Here is a 19,560-nt window from a genome sequence, read left to right on the forward strand (position 1 = left end):
TACGGGGTTTAAAACAACCTTTATTGATATCTTTGAAAAGTATGTCGTGTCCGTTAATAACGCGCAGGCGGTGGTAAACTGGAATCAAAACCCAATGCAGTTTTGGCAGAACCAACTCAACTTTGCTGTGTGGTGTGCGACGACAGGGTCGGGTGTGACACCAGACTACGGTATAGACGAACTGAGTAAGGCGGTTGTTTTGTTTCATATTTATTATCAAACGAGACGAATATTGAAGGAAATAAGTGCTCCTCTTCCCCAAGATAAAGCGTGGAGTATGACGAATAACCCCTATGATAGACGCGCTTATGAACGTATTTGTGGGGAGTTTGAGATTCCAACGAATAAAGACTTTCGCCTTCCTGGTGTGAACCATGGTCTCGGTATAGTTCTCGTGTACTTCTACAGGTCCGGAACATATTATGCCGGTTCTAAAGATGGTTCATACAACCCAAACCGGCATACATTTACAGGCCCCACAACGAATGAAAAGATCCATGTCAGCTGTATAAAGCAAACCAGTCCTGATGCAGCCACAGCCTGGACTAAAATGATCTCAAAAACATCGAAAGGATTCACTCGTGCTGGTACAATACGCTTGAACGACTCGATTCGAACGTACGTGTGGGCGCTGTTGGGTGCGCAGTCGATGACGCGTTCTAACATCCTCGGTAAGGGAACTGCTTACGACGCTCAGACACAATTCGTTTCCAACGTTGAGGATGCTATCAATTCTCCAGTTGATCTCCCGAGGGCCATCGACCGTTACCAAAATGTGTTAGAATACGCCAGATCGAAAGTCAATTACGTGTTCGGCGTGGGGTTATACATGGCTCCGAGTGATATGCAACTGAGAATAAAAAAAGTGGTGGGTTATAACAACAAAATAGTTATAGCCACGGCGGACCAAAAGTTGGGTATCAACCCCGATATTAACACCCCACATATCCCACACATCCCACCACGTGAAAAGGGTATAGTGGCGCCACCTCCGGAGCCTAAAATTCATGTGGAGGTACCCCCTGAGGGTGTGGGGGTTTCCACCACCTATCAACAGCATATTGATAATAAAACAGCCTTAGTGATTGGTGGGGTAACTTTGGGACTTATTTGGTTAAAGATTTCTTAGCCGCTACGTACACCAGACCCGCCACGGCGACGATGGCTGCCCACAGGTTTTGACTGAGCCACATGGCAGTTTTAGACAGAGCGCTCAACAACCACGAGACGATGCTACCCAGGATGCCGGGAAGGGCTTCGGCGGCTTTACCAGCCAGTTTAGCTAGGCCTTCCCCGAGTTTTTTAATCCAGTCTTTAACACCCCCACCGCCACTTGGAGTTCCGCCGCCTCCTGTAGACCCAACAGGGGCACCCCCCACCAGTGACACCACCAGGGTTGATATGATTAAACCCAATGCAGTCAGAATGCTGGCGATGGTGATCCCTTGCTCCCGGAATAATATCCGAATCCTGTTGGCTAAAGTTGTATCTTCATTCAGTATTCTATCGATTGTTTCCCGAATGCGACTGATCTGGGATCGAAGATGTTCACGATTCGAGGAAGCGGCTTCCAATCGTGTACGTCTCTCGTCTTCTAAATCGCGTAGTCGTTCATTGATACGACTCTTCATATCATCGTCGTCAGTTTCGGTGAGTTTGGTTTTTTCCCTAGCGATGTGCTCGTCGATTTCGTTCAGTTTCCCCATGTTGTTCACGAGTTCTCCACGCACGCGTTTCACGGCTTCGTCTAAGCCGCGCAGTTCCCTTACCGGAAAGTCAAATCCCGGTAACGGTTTGTCCCAGTAGGTGCTCAACAGTTTTTCTATGCTGTCCGAGGCTTCTGTAGCACGCTCTGGCGTCATTTCATCTATAGTGGTGAGGTGGGATCTGGTAGCTTGCAGATCTTCTTTAACGGCCTTAGGTATTGCACCACCGTAATCAGGCATGTTTAGATGTTCATGGATAAATTCAACACCACCATTGCGGCTGGCTAGAGTTGACAAGGCCAGTGGTTTTTTATTGATCTTGTTAAAGAGGTCAACCTTTGGGGCAGACTTAAGACGTAGAACACCCTTTTTATCAATAAAAAAATTCTTATGGTATATACCCTGTGGTTCAACGTAGTTTTTATCACTTTTTAATCCTTCGTAATAATCATTTACCGTTGTTTCTAAAAGTTGTTGGCTCAATGGTGAACTAGTAAATGAGGTCTCCTGCACATCGGATGCCTGGGCACTAGCGCCCGGCATCTCATCCATATCTATATCTTCATCCATTAGTATTAAAAATATATTTTATTTATATAACAATGTACGGTAGAAAATTAGATCCTTTCAGAAGATTGAGAGAGCCATTAGGTGCCAGAGCCGTGCGACAGTCGGTGACCATCACCAACAATCCCAGCAAGATAGACCAGAATCAAACTCTGCTGGTTAGATTTCCAAACCTTGGTGAGAATGACCTCATTGTACCAGGCACTGTTCGACTGGCGTTCAATATCACGTTGACCTCCGACAACGACAAACGCGAGCTAGTGCGGAACGTGGGTCGAGCTATCATCAAGAAAACGACCGTCAAGATCAGCGGTAACGAGGTGCTGAGCATCGACGACAGCGACGTGTTTCACTGCTACAAGGATCTCTGGAAAAGCGAGAGAGAACGAGTCAATGATGTGTACCAGGGTATCAGCAAATCAACCCGGGCGCGCATAGGATACGTCTTCACGACAGACCAGCAAGACAAGCTATCGGACGGTGAAAAGGCCATCGCTCTAGCATACGGGAATCGATTCTGCGTGCCGCTCGACTTCGAGTTGCTCACGGGACACGCGCCGTTTTACCAGGCCGCGCTGGGTGATAGGCTCGAATACGAGCTCACGTTTAACGACTATAGCAAAGTAGTGCGTACGCCGAACGGTGATGAGGCCAGTTATGCCATAGACAACATCTCTCTGGAGTTCGACATGGTCACTAGCCCGGAGCTGGCCAGGCAGGTTCGAAGCCAGTACTCTGGTAAGATGGCTATCCTGTACGATCGCGTACTGAGGCATAGATCAGTCGTGCGAGATAAGAGCGACACTGTGTGGAATATCAACCTGAACGTGCCGGCGCGATCGATGAAAGGTATCCTGGTCGTCCCCGTGGAGGATTACGATCCATTCCGGAGGGACAGCGAGAAGTTTTTCAACCCCGAGATTGAAAAGGTGGAAGTGACCATCGAGGGCGTGCCCAACCAGCTGTTCAGTCATGGTATGAGACCACACCAGCAGTGGGATGAGATAAAAAAGCTACCAGTGGGGGATTACATAACAAAGGACCTGGACCTCGGCTCCGTGCAGATCGGTGAATACTTGACCACCAAGTACGCCTTATGGTTGGACATGCGATCCACGGATGATGATAAACTGCACGGTAGCGGGCGTCGTATAGATAACGGCAGCGAAGGGATAACCATCCAGATTACTAAGAAGGCTCAAACCGCTGGTAAGTTGAAATTATATCTGTACGTTATTATGGACGCGCAACTTAATATAGACAATGGGAGATTCGTGCAAGCCATCTACTAGTGGGGGGTACCCCCCCATACCCCCCAATAAACTACCAACCTCTGGGGGGTGTGGGGGTCTCCCCCTCCCCACTGACCCACACTGCGCTATCATATGCGGGCAGACTGGCTGTGGGAAGACCGTTTTCGTGTTGGATATGTTGGAGGGTTACTACAAGGATGTGTTCGATAACATCGTTATCATGTGCCCTACTCTGAGCATGAATAAAACGTACGCGCGACCTTGGGTAATGACGGACCCTGACGTACACAAAATCGACCCTGGAACACGCCTGCAGGACTGGTTGAAAGCTCTTCACGAGAAATTTAAAGGGGAACCGACGCTGTTTATACTGGACGACTGCAGCGCTAATCGTGAGATAACAAAAAAGAGAGACATGCTATCGTACCTGGCCTTCTCCGGCCGGCATGCAAATCACAGCGTCTGGGTGCTAACGCAGAAGTTCAACTCGGTGTTGAAAGACCTCAGGGAGCAGACGCGATGGGTGGCCTTATTTCACTGCAAGGATAGGGATTCGTTCGAGGAGTGTTTGAGAGAGAACGATGTGATGAGTAAATTAGAACGGGAACGGGTGAAGAAACAGCTCGCTGAAACTAAACACGCTAAGCTCGTGCTAAAGACCGACCAACCCGTGGCTTATATAGTATGCTAAGCAAAGCTAAGCAAAGCTAAGCAAAGCTAAGCTAAAGCTAAGCTAAAGCTAAGCAAAGCTAAGCATATAGCTATGATATTCGAAGTATTTGTCGTGTGCAACTTAACCTTCATTTCTCTGTGTTTTGTCTGTATCGGGTATTATATAGTTAAAACTAAATCTTACTTGTTATATTATAAGATGGAGTGTGAGGAATTGCTCGAACAATTGTCTGTGGAGGGTTCCCCCACGCCGCCCGCAGGCCCCACTGATGACAAGCGAGAGAAACTGGTGGCGTTGGCTGTTGGAGGCAAAGCCAAACATTACTTTGGAGACTACACTCCAGATAAAATTAACAAAATGTCAGCCGAAGAAATCGATAAGCTGTACGCTAGATACGAGTCCCGGCTCGGAGCAGAAATGACAAAGACAATAGGATCGGCTATGACCCAGATGTACACCGGTATTGTGTCACATTTCCTTCCCATTCCACCAGAGCGCCGACTTTACCTGTGGGAAGACCTAGATAAAGACCCTTTTATCGAACACGCCGTGAGCTCTATCAGCTGCGGGTTGTACCACAAATATGGTATGTTGTTGGCTCCAGTGACGGCGGCGATTATCACGGCAAAACATTGTCAATTTGAGAGAAAGAATAATAATAATAGTATAGATGGATGCTGCACAGGAAACCCCAGTGGAGGTACCCCCAACAGTGATGGAGGAGACCCCACCCCCAACAGTGGAGACCACTTCAACAGTAACCAGACAGAAGAATCCTAAGAGAGTAGCTGCCGGTAAAAAACGGTGGTGTAACCAACATAAAGTGACCAATCCAACCCGACTGTTGTTGGCTGTAGGTGTAACTGCTGCCGTGGTTATAACATGGTTATACACCTCCCACAGTGAGCCACCACCCAACAGTGAGCCCCCCACCCACAACAGTGGGGGTATGGGGGTATCCCCCATAGTAGACCCGCATATCATGTTATAATTTTAATATTTTATATCATATACATAATGTCTGAGGGGAAAACGTTCGTCAACGACGCATACCACGCCACAGTGGTAGCTAGTCTAGCAGTAGGGTACGCTCGGTTAACTAAAATGGTGCTTAAACAACCAACTATCAAGCTAGATTTCAACCTGCAGGATATGGGTATGCTCATAATGAACCTTGGTATGGCGATGGCCACAAAAGACATCCTAGTAAAACAAGGAATAATACCTGATAATATAATGAAATAAATATAGGGATGGCCACGATAGCTATGATGGTCGGTGGGGCGTTAGTGAATGCCCTGGCATTTTCCGGGAGTAATTACCTCTTCTCGAAACTACGAGATGATCACGCGGCTGAAATACAGGAAGAAAGGAAGCGACACGATCTCGCTACTGAGAAATTACAAAGAGCACAGGCTGAGTACGCTAAAAAACGTCTCCAGAGGATCGATTTTATTAACGAACAACTCCAGCGTGAAAACCATGCCGTTCAAACATTCAACGATGTTGATGAAGCAATGAAAGAATACTATCTACTAACTGGTAAACAATTGGAACCGCTCAATAAACCCACACTCGCTCAGTACTACACACCATCCAAGGGACAAATGAATCGTGAACTGGGCTTCATAGTGTTGGGTATAGCAGCTACTGCGTTGGTTGCAAAGCAATTAAACTAAAATACCTATATAAGTAAACATGAGACCCGCTCCATACCGATGCGAATATATACTTATGGGGAAGACCGAGGCCTGTGGTAGGAAATGCAGGAATCAGGGGTTCTGTTGTTTCCATATGGGGAGTCCTAACTACACGTGTTCTGTGTGTGGTATCGGGGTTAAAGGGCACTACTGTTTATGTAAAGCTCACGGAGCGAACGTAGTCAGACATCAACTCATATACGAGAATAAAAAAGGCTACATAAAAGAACGTAGGCGACTGCTCAAGATAGACTCCAATTAGAGATTATACACACCTACGTATAGCTATGTCTGTGGAAAACATATTCAAATATGAACTGGCCTTATGGGGCAGCTTCAGATTTAAGATAATAGTGGACGTGGTATGGATTAAAGAGGGTGTTAAGTATACTCACCCCTTCGAATGGGAGCGGGATATCGCGTCTCAATACCATATAGAACGTTTTTCGAGTATAAGTGAATACAAGGAATACTATAACCAAGGTGAGTACTGGATTGAAACAGCCACACTATATATTTTACCAGGTACGTGGGACGATTTGACAGAATGTCTAGAATTGTACCCGGCCACCAGAAAATATTTTTTAAGAGTTACTGCCGACCAATTAGACATTGATTCTCTTAGGTGTAAACACTATGGCTACTGTGCGCGAGCTCAAGCGGGCCGCAAAGCAGAGAGGTGTTATCGGGTATTCTAGAATGCGGAAGCCAGCATTGTTGAGATTACTAGGTTTAGAAGTCCCTCCTACGGTAAAACAGTTAAAAGCTCAAGCGAAACAGCTTGGATACACGGGTTATTCAAAACTGGGGAAAGCTGGGTTAACCACATTGTTATCACATACCCCAGTAGCACGTCCAACTGTAAAACAACTGAAAGCCGAGGCACACGATTTGGGTTTAGGCGGGTATTCTCGTATGAGAAAACCACAGCTTGTAGAATTATTACGACAGAATAGAGCTATTGACCTACAGTTCGTGCGCACTGAGCACGCCGTAGGCAATTATTTGAGAGGTTGGCGCATGCACATTGATAGAAACATAGACATTACAGATATTAAGCCTCTGATAGCTGATAAGGTCAACCAGGAACTAAATAATCTAGGAAGTATCAAGTTTCAGATCACAGTGAAAATGTCACTCGATAAGCAGGTTGGGAGTACCACTGAGTATGTTCAACCTTACTTCCGAGGTAAACAAGAGGTCGTCACACATGCAGAGACCATTGACACATCAATCGATAATAGTTTTCAGCAGATACGAGAATACCTAGAACGCTACACACACATGGGGTCCGGGTGGGCTGTAGATAAAATCGATAATGTCTATCTAGATATAGCTAAATACGTGCCGTTCAGAGGTGGGTCATACCTAGCCTTGCCTCCCTACTATAAGAACAAACAAGCCATAGTAAACGTTAAGAATAGAGGAAACGATTGCTTGAGGTTATCTATCAGGTCAGCCTTATTTCCAGCTGCCACTAATCCGAACAGGCCTTCTAATTATCCACAGGACGATGGGCTCAACTGGGATGGTATAGATGAACCCACCCCAATATCCCAGATCACTAAAGTAGAAAAACAGAATAATCTGGCTATAAATGTCTTTGGACACGAAGGTAATACAACAATAATACACAGGGTCAGCCCGGTGAAGGATTGTCAAGTTATTAATTTATTCATGATTCAAAAAGGTGAAACGTATCACTACACGTGGATAAAACATCTCAGCCGGTTGTTGCACGACCAGTCGAAACACGTTGGGGAAAAACACTTTTGTGTACGATGCCTACACTGTTTCAGTCGGGCCGATTTATTAGAATCCCACCTGGAGGATTGCCAAGGTGTTGGGCAGACGGCCATACGAGTCGACATGCCTAAGGAAGGTGAAAATATCCTAAAATTCAACAATCACAAGAATCAAATGTCTGTGCCTTATATCATATACGCCGACTTCGAAGCCTTAGTTGTAGGGGAATCATCCACTAGTGGGAGTTTCACACACAAAACACAAGAGCATAAAGCCTGTTCGTTTGGATACATTGTCGTCCGTTGTGACGGGGAAACGAAAGCTCCGGTAGTGTATAGGGGTCCTGACGCGGCTGAAAGGTTTCTAAAGTGCTTGCAGGAGGAAGAAAAAATTATTAGGAATGCATTGTATAAAATCGCTCCAATGCGTATGACCAGAGCCGACAAGCTAGCTCACGCCAGTAGCACTAACTGTCACGTGTGCGACTCGCCACTTAACGGTGATTCGGTGAGAGATCACTGCCACATAACTGGTAAGTATAGAGGCGCCGCTCACAACGCGTGCAACCTCAAGCTTAAAATCAATCCTAAGACAATAAACATCCCCGTTGTCTTTCACAACTTGAGAGGATACGACTCTCACTTGATCATGCAGGCCATCGCGAAAATCGATGGTAATATATCGTGCATCCCAAACAACATGGAGAGATACATCTCCTTCAGCTTAAACGGACTTAGGTTCATTGACTCGTTTCAATTCCTCCTGTCGTCACTCGACAGTCTGGTCAAGGCCAACAATACCTTCCCTATCACAGATCGATACACAGACGCCGAGACTAGACACCTGCTCATGAGGAAGGGCGTATACCCATATGAGTACATGGATAGTTGGGCTAAGTTCACCGAGACCAGACTACCTCCTATCGACTGCTTTTATAGCAAGCTGAATGAGGCGTCCGTCTCACGAGACGATTACTCACACGCGATTAACGTATGGAATAAACTTGGTTGTAAGAACCTTGGCGATTATCACGACCTGTACTTGAGGACAGATGTACTGTTGTTAGCCGACGTGTTTGAAACGTTCAGGCGGACCTGTTTAAAGCAGTATAAACTCGACCCCGCATGGTATTACACCAGCCCAGGTCTGTCGTGGGACGCCTTGCTTAGAAAGACCGGAGTTAATTTGGAATTGCTCACAGATTACGACATGCACCTATTCATTGAGAAGGGCTTGCGAGGTGGGATTTCCATGGCATCCAAACGATACGCTAAAGCAAATAATCAATACGTGAAAGGTTACGATACTAACAAACCAACCAATCACATTCTATACCTCGACGCAAACAACCTGTACGGCTGGGCCATGAGCCAGTATCTACCTACAGGGGGATTCGAATGGGTACCCCACGTTGATGTTATGAGCATTGCACCAGATTCGAACAAAGGGTATATCCTCGAAGTTGACTTAGAGTATCCCAAGGAATTACACACATCGCACAACAGCTATCCCCTTGCACCCGAACGTATGAAAGTTAACACAGACTGGATGTCCGAGTACCAACATAACTTGTCAGGTGGTCGTGTGGCGGACGTTGAAAAACTCGTGCCTAACTTAATGAATAAGACCAAGTACATAGTTCACTATCGCAACCTACAGCTGTACCTGTCATTGGGTATGAGGCTGACCAAAATACATAGGGTGCTCATGTTCGACCAGAGCCCATGGATGGAGCCCTACATCAGAATGAACACAGACTTACGAAAAAAAGCCACCAGTGATTTTGAAAAAAATCTCTACAAGCTCATGAACAACTCGGTGTTTGGTAAGACTATGGAAAACCTGAGGAAACGCGTAACCGTGAAACTGGTTAGATCTAGTGAGGAAGACAAGCTCAGGAAATTGATAGCCAGTCCGGCATTCAACCGTAATAAAATATTCACAGACGACCTAGTTGCCATACACATGAAGAAAAGCCACATAAAATTCAACCGACCTGTTTACGTTGGGATGAGTATCCTCGATTTATCCAAACACCTGATGTACGACTTTTACTACAACGAGCTCAAGAAACAGTACGGCGACAGGTGCGAAGTGCTGTACACTGACACGGATTCCCTGCTGATGGAGATTCGAACCGAGGACGTGTACGAGGACATGAAAAAACACATCGATTTATACGACACCAGCGACTATCCTAAGACCCATACTATACACAGCACGGTAAATAAAAAGGTCCTAGGTAAGATGAAGGACGAGTGTGCTGGCACGCCAATAGCTGAGTACATAGGTTTGAGGCCTAAGATGTACTCCATATTGAAAGCCGACAATAGTGAGATCCGAAAAGCTAAAGGGGTTAAGAAGTATGTGGTGAAACAACACATCAAACACGCCAGATTCAAGGAGGCCCTGTTCAAGACCCGTACCTTTAGGCATAAGATGAACACGCTTAGAAGTGATGGACATAAGATATACGGACTGACTATAAACAAGACGTCCCTATCGCCTATGGACACGAAACGTTGGATAGCTATTGATGGTATAAACACATACGCGTATGGACATGAAAAAATTTGAGGCTATTTATTACAGCCCGCGTGGATATTGGAAAGGAGCTAGCGCAGTAGATAAGCTATCTAAAATGGCACGAGTATCACCAGAGAAAGCCAAAGCGTGGCTTGAAAAACAAGCCCTGTGGCAGATCTATTTGCCGGCGCCACGCTACGTACCTAGAAGGAGTTTCGGAATTAACATACCTAATAGCATTCACCAGGCAGACCTACTGTTCCTACCTCATGATAAGAGGTACAAGTATGCCTTAACCGTAGTGGACGTAGCCAGTCGTTACAAGGAAGCCGAACCCTTGACCACGAAAGATTCGGCCAAAGTAGCCAAAGGATTAGAACGCATATACAAACGCAGCCCGCTGACTTGGCCAACAGAGCTGCAAGTTGATCCCGGACGGGAGTTCATGGGTGCTGTTTCACAACTGCTAGCCAAACACGATACAAAGGTCAGACGTGGCACGGCCGGAGCCCATCGCAGCCAAGCTATAGTTGAGAGATTTAATAGGACTTTGGCTGAGCGCTTGTTCGGTCATCAATATGCTAGGGAAATGACAACCACTGGAAAACGATCGACCGAATGGGTAGCGAGGTTACCCGAGGTGGTGTCGGCAATCAACCATGAAGTAACCCGGCTCACTGGTAAGAAACCGGCAGACGCTATCAAACTAAAATCAGTGTTAGCAGAGTCGTCTGCTCCATTGCGTGGAAAGGAGAAACAGATACCAGATAGGGCCTTAGTTAGGTATCTATACCAGCCGGGGGAACACGAGGGCGATAGCCGTAAGCGAGCCACCGATCCTATATGGTCGGTCAAAACTTACAACATAGATAAAGTGGATATGAAAGCCGACGAACCTAACTTGTACTACTTGAGGGGTGGGCCGGGTAGGGGATTTGTAAGAGAAGAATTATTGATCGTACCGTACGGCACAGTGTTACCGCCTGCCAAGTCACGGTAAACGTGATGGCGTGGCTTTGTAGTAGGGGCAATAATATCAAGAGCTAAGGGTCCCACCAAAGCCTCATTTAGTAAATGAGGCTTTTTAGAGGGGTTTTTGAAAAGTGTTTTCGGACTATCATTCCCTATACTACTCATACGGCTACAATAATATAGGTAAGCAGCAAGTAATTCTAAGGGATTTGATGTGTGTTAACCAATAGCCTGCCAACAGACTGCTCTATACTGATTACAGAATATGCTTGGATGTAATTGCAGTATTGTACTGAAAAGTTCACATTGATTCCTTCTTGGCATACACAATCATTCTATTATCAAATATTTAAATAGCAGCCTGTTGAGCTCATATTGATCGTAAACACATATGACTTTTTTTACAGTTATACCACCATAAACACAAAAATATCTGAAATGAATTCTGAAGTGAGCGAGCGAGTGAGTGAGTGAGGTTTTACCAATATTCCAGCAATATCATAGTGGGGGCTTCACATATTACATCCATGTGGGGAATCAAGCCCAGGCCTTCAGGGTGACAAGTGATTGTTTCAAGCACTGGGCTACCCCACCGCCAATGAAAAACCCTTAAACATATTACCTTTTGTTAAAATGTGGATGAAATATGAGAATAAATTAATAAGACCTAAGAATAGTGAAAAGAGTAGGGTTGGGTTAGCGCATAAACAATGTGTGGAAAAATTATCAGTGCCCTCAGGTATATCTCTGAAAAGATAAATACAGTTTTCAAACGAAACAGGAAACAACGCACAACACAATGATAGTTTAATTACAGCTTTTCTGAGTGTGGATTTATTAATGTGTGTTACTGCTTTCCAAAAACAGAAAATCAGCTTTGTTATATCCAATGCTGGCTTTGTTACCATACCCACTTGCTCAATCTACTGATTTTCCTCTTGTAAACTCATATATGTTTTCACAGAAATCAGATTCAGGTAATGGTAAAGGTTACCTCTCACTCAGAACAAGAAACAACAACAACTCCTCACAGAGCCATTCACAATGATCACTGGCCACTTTCAGCTGAAACCCACAGTAGGAGATCAGAGAATTATCGAAGACTTCAGACTCAGTGTTGATTGCCATACAAATTGGGAAACAACTTCATTACTGAGTTCCTCATCTTAAATTCAAAGTTATTTTACATTTGTATTCTCGTGATTTCAGTCAGTGTGATACTTTACAACTAAGTGAAAAATCTCTTCCTTTTTATCACATTAATTGATCATGTTATCAGTAAAGTACAAGTATGCATGAGGGCATTACCTCAATTGTAACTTTATTAACACTGATTGGAAGGGTCTTCAATCTAATTTGGGATTTTAGTGTCATTTGATGAAGGCTTGGGGTTCAAAATCTGCCTGTAGGTGCAGACAGTGTGTACACTGGGTAGGGTACACATTGGGTTAGATGCAGATAAGGGCTGCAATGGATAGGGTGCAGAAAGAGGCTGCAGTGGGTTGGGTGCAGAAAGGGGCTGAAGTGGGTTGGGACCAGATTCAGGCTGCAGTGGGTTGGGTGCAGAAAGGGGCTGCAGTGGGTTGGGTGCAGAAATGGGCTGCAGTGGGTTGGGTGAAGAAAGGGGCTGCGGTGGGTTGGGTGCAGAAAGGGGCTGTAGTGGATAGGGTGCAGATTAAGACTGCAGTGGGTTGGGTGCAGAAAGGGGCTGCGGTGGGTTGGGTGCAAAAATGGGCTGCGGTGGGTTGGGTGAAGAAAGGGGCTGTAGTGGATAGGGTGCAGATTAAGACTGCAGTGGGTTGGGTGCAGACAGGGGCTGCAGTGGGTTGGGTGCAGAAAGGGGCTGCGGTGGGTTGGGTGCAGAAAGGGGCTGTAGTGGATAGGGTGCAGAAAAAGGGCTGCAGTGGGTTGGGTGCAGATTAGATGGGCTGCGATGGGTTGGGTGCAGAAAGGGGCTGCAATAGATAGGGTGCATAAAAAGGGCTGCAGTGGGTTGGGTGCAGATTCGGGCTGCAGTGGGTTGGGTGCAGAAAGGGGCTGAAGTGGGTTGGGAGCATATTCGGGCTGCAGTGGGTTGGGTGCAGATAAGGACTGCAGTGGGTTGGGTGCAGATTTGGGCTGCAGTGGGTTGGGTGCAGATAAGGACTGCAGTGGGTTGGGTGCAGATTTGGGCTGCAGAAAGGGGCTGCAGTGGTTTGGGTGCAGAATCGGGCTGGCATGGATTGGGTGCAGATACTGGATGGAGGCTGAAGTGGGTAGGGAGCATATAGGGGCCGGTGTGGATTAGGTAAAGATACTGGATGGAGGCTGCAGTGGGTAGGGAGCATATAGGGGCCGGTGTGGATTAGGTAAAGATACTGGATGGAGGCTGCAGTGGGTAGGGAGCATATAGGGGCCGGTGTGGATTAGGTAAAGATACTGGATGGAGGCTGCAGTGGGTAGGGAGCATATAGGGGCCGGTGTGGATAAGGTAAAGATACTGGATGGAGGCTGCAGTGGGTAGGGAGCATATAGGGGCCGGTGTGGATTAGGTAAAGATACTGGATGGAGGCTGCAGTGGGTAGGGAGCATATAGGGGCTGGTGTGGATTAGGTAAAGATACTGGATGGAGGCTGCAGTGGGTAGGGAGCATATAGGGGCCGGTGTGGATTAGGTAAAGATACTGGATGGAGGCTGCAGTGGGTAGGGAGCATATAGGGGCCGGCGTGGATTAGGTAAAGATACTGGATGGAGGCTGAAGTGGGTAGGGAGCATATAGGGGCCGGTGTGGATTAGGTAAAGATACTGGACGGAGGCTGCAGTGGGTAGGGAGCATATAGGGGCCGGCGTGGATTAGGTAAAGATACTGGATGGAGGCTGCAGTGGGTAGGGAGCATATAGGGGCCGGTGTGGATTAGGTAAAGATACTGGATGGAGGCTGCAGTGGGTAGGGAGCATATAGGGGCCGGTGTGGATAAGGTAAAGATACTGGATGGAGGCTGCAGTGGGTAGGGAGCATATAGGGGCCGGTGTGGATTAGGTAAAGATACTGGATGGAGGCTGCAGTGGGTAGGAAGCATATAGGGGCCGGTGTGGATTAGGTAAAGATACTGGATGGAGGCTGCAGTGGGTAGGGAGCATATAGGGGCCGGCGTGGATTAGGTAAAGATACTGGATGGAGGCTGCAGTGGGTAGGGAGCATATAGGGGCCGGTGTGGATTAGGTAAAGATACTGGATGGAGGCTGCAGTGGGTAGGGAGCATATAGGGGCCGGTGTGGATTAGGTAAAGATACTGGATGGAGGCTGCAGTGGGTAGGGAGCATATAGGGGCCGGTGTGGATTAGGTAAAGATACTGGATGGAGGCTGCAGTGGGTAGGGAGCATATAGGGGCCGGTGTGGATTAGGTAAAGATACTGGATGGAGGCTGCAGTGGGTAGGGAGCATATAGGGGCCGGCGTGGATAAGGTAAAGATACTGGATGGAGGCTGCAGTGGGTAGGGAGCATATAGGAGCCGGTGTGGATTAGGTAAAGATACTGGATGGAGGCTGCAGTGGGTAATTAATATAAGACAAGTATACAAACATATAATGCAGCAAAACATATATACCACTGCTTACACAACTCAAGTGAAACAATAAATGACCTCCTTGTTTTTCATCTACTTACTGAAAAAGTTAATATATATATATATATATATATATATACTAAGAAATATGTGTCTGACCTTCGGCTCCCAACATGGAGAAACTGTTTATGGTTTCAGTGTCAGAGTTTATGATGTTAAATGTCTTGATTGTTATGATGGCGTTGTTTATTCTTATCACAAGCATAACCATAACACTACACATAAATTGAGTTTATCGCTGAAGGGTGTCTCTCTTGATACAACGATGGCTTTCAGATTGGACATAATGCCCTATAACACTTAACCTACAACACAAACATTACATAAACATGTTTAGGAGTCCCTGATAAGACACCTTACGGGGCTTTCCTGCACAAGCAGGAAGACAAGTAACAACTGCACAGAAGGCTGTGCAGGAAGATGAAATCTATGGGGAAGCATTCAACACTTGACGGGAGGTTGTACTGCAGTTCCTGCAACTTTGTACTACACGCATCTGCTACTTCTATTGCCTTACACAACACAGCTCTCACAAGAGTGGCAGTTTGACATTCAGCCTGCAGGGTGATGTCAGAGTAATGATGCATGGTGGGTGCTACCATCACTCCAGAACGGAGTTAGATTTAGACAGACCACTTTTCGCCCCATGCCCTTTGTTTCTTTTGTTGGTTGGTTACCATACTCCGAAATATTCCAGCCATTTTAAAGCGGTATGTACATCTGTTACATTCTGGACCAGAAAATCTAGTGATGAGCATTGATGTACACAATCGGGATGAAATGATATGTTCCAACCAGATCAACGGGTCTGACTATCTGATCCTGTTGGTTGACTCTTTACTGTTCATCTATAACCAGGCAGAACATACTATGTTTACGGGTGGAGAAGTATATGGCAAGATGATACATAACCTGCAGAGGGCATAGGCTGGGGTCAGAGTGAGAATGTCAGGTGGGGAACAACAATTTCAGCTTGTGGAAGTCAGATCCGATAGGTGCACAAAATGGTGTTGGGGCAAGATGTGAGTGAGTGAGATGGTGTCAAAGTGGTGTGTGATGGTATGTAAGTGGGGTGTGATGGTAGGTAAGCCTGGAGATATGGTGTAAAAGTATGGTGAGATGGTATGTACGCCTGGTGAGATGGTATGAAAGTAGGGTGAGATGATGTGTAAGTAGGGTGTGATGGTGTGTAAGAGGAGTGAGATAGTATGTAAGTGGGGTTAGATGGTGTGTTGACTGTGATGTGATGTGTTTAAGTGGGGTGATGTGTGTAAGTGGGGTGAGGCAGTATGTAAGCGGGTTGTGATGGTGTGTAAATGGGGTTAAGTAGTATGGAAGGGTGGTGTGACAGTCTATGTAAACTTAGTCTCAGTACTTTTCGTTACACTCCACTACTGAGTCTAACAAAACCTTATGGGAGGTTGCATTAGGTAACCTTTGAGACTGACCAATCAGCTTACCAAATCACGAAAGTGGACGTTCGCACATACCTTTTGAACTTTTTATCTCGAAAAGGTTCGTACCCAAATGATTCCAAATGCTATTTAGCTTGCGCATGCTTCCGGGTGACGCACACGGCGTACATACAACCATGACAACAGTGAGTAAACAGTTTCTGAAAATGGTGTTTTGGGGCAATATTCAAAGATGTCATCTTGCGAAAATATAAGCTAATGGTAACCATGTCAACAGAAACCCCAAAGCGTATATACTACAGGTCAGATAATCATGTTATGTGCGGATTTTTGTTTGTCCGATCCCTCTGATCCCTAAATAGTAGCCGTTATCTGATTGGTTAAATCTATTTAACTGTCTCGCGTTTGATTGGATGATCATTGGTCACTCAAAGGTTACCTGACGTGACCTTCTACTAGGTTTTGTTAGACTCAGTGGTGAGCGTAACGAAATACACTGAGACAAAGTTCACTTAGACTGGGTGGTGTGATTGTGTGTAAGCCCCGTGATATGGTCTGTAAGTGGGGTGTGATGGTGTGTAAATGGGTGAGATGTTGTGGAAATGTGGTGTGATGGTGTGTATGTATGATGTGATGGTGTGTACACCTGGTGAGATGGTGTGTAAGTCTGGTGATATGGTGTGTAAATGGGCTGTGATGGTGTGTATGTATGATGTGATGGTGTGTACACCTGGTGAGATGGTGTGTAAGTGGGCTGTGATGGTGTGTATGTATGATGTGATGGTGTGTACACCTGGTGAGATGGTGTGTAAGTGGGCTGTGATGGTGTGTATGTATGATGTGATGGTGTGTACACCTGGTGAGATGGTGTGTAAGTGGGCTGTGATGGTGTGTATGTATGATGTGATGGTGTGTACACCTGGTGAGATGGTGTGTAAGTCTGGTGATATGGTGTGTAAATGGGCTGTGATGGTGTGTATGTATGATGTGATGGTGTGTACACCTGGTGAGATGGTGTGTAAGTGGGCTGTGATGGTGTGTATGTATGATGTGATGGTGTGTACACCTGGTGAGATGGTGTGTAAGTGGGCTGTGATGGTGTGTATGTATGATGTGATGGTGTGTACACCTGGTGAGATGGTGTGTAAGTCTGGTGATATGGTGTGTAAATGGGCTGTGATGGTGTGTATGTATGATGTGATGGTGTGTACACCTGGTGAGATGGTGTGTAAATGGGCTGTGATGGTGTGTATGTATGATGTGATGGTGTGTACACCTGGTGAGATGGTGTGTAAGTGGGCTGTGATGGTGTGTATGTATGATGTGATGGTGTGTACACCTGGTGAGATGGTGTGTAAGTGGGCTGTGATGGTGTGTATGTATGATGTGATGGTGTGTACACCTGGTGAGATGGTGTGTAAGTCTGGTGATATGGTGTGTAAATGGGCTGTGATGGTGTGTATGTATGATGTGATGGTGTGTACACCTGGTGAGATGGTGTGTAAATGGGCTGTGATGGTGTGTATGTATGATGTGATGGTGTGTACACCTGGTGAGATGGTGTGTAAGTGGGCTGTGATGGTGTGTATGTATGATGTGATGGTGTGTACACCTGGTGAGATGGTGTGTAAGTGGGCTGTGATGGTGTGTATGTATGATGTGATGGTGTGTACACCTGGTGAGATGGTGTGTAAGTGGGCTGTGATGGTGTGTATGTATGATGTGATGGTGTGTAAGTGGGCTGTGATGGTGTGTAAGTGGGCTGTGATGGTGTGTATGTATGATGTGATGGTGTGTAAGTGGGGTGTCATGGATAAGTGGGATGATAAGAGAGACTGGGTATGGAATGGGTGTGCAGGTGGCATGAGGTTGGTGTGCAGATTGGGCGAGATGGACATGCTGGCAGGCAATATGGGTGTGGAGGCCGGGTGACTGACGTGCTGGTCAGGTGGGATATTCATGTGTGCAGGTGAGGGGATATATACAGGTGTGCAAGGGGAAAACTGATGTGCAGGTGAGGTGGGATATACAAGAGTGCAGGTGACGTGGAATATACAGGTGTGCAAGGGTAAAACTGACATACAGGTGCAGTAAGATATACAAGTGTGCAAAGGAAAACTGACATGCAGGTGAGGTGAGATATACAGGTGTGCAGGTTAGGTGAGATATACAGGTGTGCGGGTTAGGTGAGATATACAGGTGTGCGGGTTAGGTGAGATTCAGGTGTAAAGACGGTTTAGAGGTTAGGGGAAGGACAAGGTCAGGGATAAGGCTTGGAATGTTGTTAATGTTGTGTTGGATGTAGGGCATCATATTTCTGATATGAAGCTTCCTTCCTCTACTTACCACCAAGTGGAGATGCCAGTGAATGAGCCATGAGTGTTAGTGTAGCAGCATGTGTGTATATGGACCTCAGCTATTGCTTGGTACATCTCGGATACGTCTCCAATTCACGTCAGTAATGAGTGGAAGTATTACACAAGACTCAGCTGTAGGACCTGACAACTTTCTCGTAACACTTTCAAGCACAAAATGTTTATTCAAGGTGGAACAGACAGTCTGTCTGTACACAACACTATTATACTACAAATTGTTTCTACAGCAGCTCATTAAAAAATGAAAGCTGTCTTCAAAAGGACTTAGGTCTACACTTTCACAGACATCAAAAACAGCTTTGGATCAAAACCTACAGTTTTTCAAGAATGAAAGAAATAAAGAAAGATAAGACATAAGCATTCAAACAAGATAAACCACACTGACGGGTATTATTTCAAAATATATCCCCAACTAGCCTTGTAAACAAGACAGGTTTTCAAGGAACAAAACTACCAAAACATTTCAAGATAAAACATCATTGTGCTATACCGGCACTTCTAAACAAAAAGAGTCTTTAAATCCCTCATTCATGTGCTCTTGAGAATACATTGGGAATCTGGCATTTTGTTAATAGCTGATAACCTGGAGTTGGGAGTAGTCCCAAGTCTCAGTATTGCCCAATCAAATACATCGAAGATCTGCACATGGCGCCTATTCATGAAAGAAATGTGACTCATTTACACAAGGCATCAAAGATCTAGAATGTTTTCTGTGTCCCACTTCACAGGAAGCTTCGGTATTCTGCAAACAATAGTATTGTTTGTGTAAACACAGTACAATGTACACACACTAGGACCTGAAGATGGCTATACAGTATGGCCAGCAAAAGTTGCTGATGTACCAGCACATCGTGTGCTAAGATGATGAAGACATATATACCTTGAGGTCATGTACTGAAATAATGAAGAAGATGAATATCAAAACTACCCTTTCGGACAGATTCTTCCAGAAATCCTACGGAATTTTCAGTTTGATTTCAGGTTGATTGTCAAGTGATTATCAAATATGCCTTGGCACTC

The 19,560-nt window shown here is 45.8% G+C and overlaps 1 protein-coding gene across 1 annotated transcript in view; it reads right to left on the reverse strand.

Moving 5' to 3' along the window:
* Positions 1-19,560, reverse strand: part of LOC137292222 (heparan sulfate glucosamine 3-O-sulfotransferase 1-like) — a 242,995-nt gene that overhangs the window by 200,628 nt on the left and 22,807 nt on the right. The window lies entirely within an intron of this gene.

Source organism: Haliotis asinina, chromosome 7 (assembly GCF_037392515.1).
Source record: "Haliotis asinina isolate JCU_RB_2024 chromosome 7, JCU_Hal_asi_v2, whole genome shotgun sequence".
Taxonomy (NCBI): Eukaryota; Metazoa; Mollusca; class Gastropoda; order Lepetellida; family Haliotidae; genus Haliotis; species Haliotis asinina.